Below are 722 nucleotides of genomic sequence, written 5' to 3' on the forward strand. Positions count from 1 at the left end.
TCACTATAGGGTGGGATATGGGATGTCAGAGCTATCCACCCCTGTCACACTAGTATTATGGGATGTCAGAGCCACCCCTCAGCCCTTTCAGACCTGACCCATTCTCTTCCCAGCTCGGCCTGGCTCACCGGACGCGGCACCACAGGGAGCAGAACCTGGAACCCACAACTGGCAAAAGGACGGGACAATAAAGCTTTGAAGAGGGAAAAACTGCTTTGTTCCTTCAATCCCCTCGYTAAAATTAATTATAACAAATGTTTATGAAAACTTCTGCTCCATACAGTTATAAAGTCTTAATTTTAGCGTGGGCGATTCCAAGCTCCTCTATGATTTTGGAAGAGAACAGAATTAGGAGTCATTGAGGGAGTGAGACACAAAAATACAGAATTTGGAGTCATTGAGGGAGGGAAACACAAAAAATACAGAATTTGGAGTCATTGAGGTAGGGAAACACAAAAAATACAGAATTTGGAGTCATTGAGGGAGTGAAACACAAAAAATACAGAATTTGGAGTCATTGAGGGAGTGAAACACAAAAAATACAGAATTTGGAGTCACTGAAGGAGGGAAACACAAAAAATACAGAATTCGGAGTCATTGAGGGAGTGAGACACCAAGTATGACAACTGAAAGGTTTTCAGAAGAACAGACAATTTGTGTTTCTACAGCACCAAATATGCACTTTGGAAAGTCTTCAGGAAGAAAGAGGAAAAAAGGAAAAA

At 41.7% G+C, this 722-nt stretch overlaps 1 protein-coding gene across 1 annotated transcript in view; it reads right to left on the reverse strand.

Annotated features, from left to right (window-relative positions):
* LOC130586989 (dihydropyrimidinase-related protein 2) overlaps window positions 1-722 on the reverse strand; it is a gene marked incomplete at its 5' end in the record, with an annotated part of 15175 nt that overhangs the window by 2793 nt on the left and 11660 nt on the right. The gene's annotated exons all lie outside the window — the stretch shown is intronic.

Source organism: Malurus melanocephalus, unplaced genomic scaffold, assembly GCF_030028575.1.
Source record: "Malurus melanocephalus ecotype Western Australia unplaced genomic scaffold, MMel_1.1 scaffold_1443, whole genome shotgun sequence".
Classification (NCBI taxonomy): domain Eukaryota; kingdom Metazoa; phylum Chordata; class Aves; order Passeriformes; family Maluridae; genus Malurus; species Malurus melanocephalus.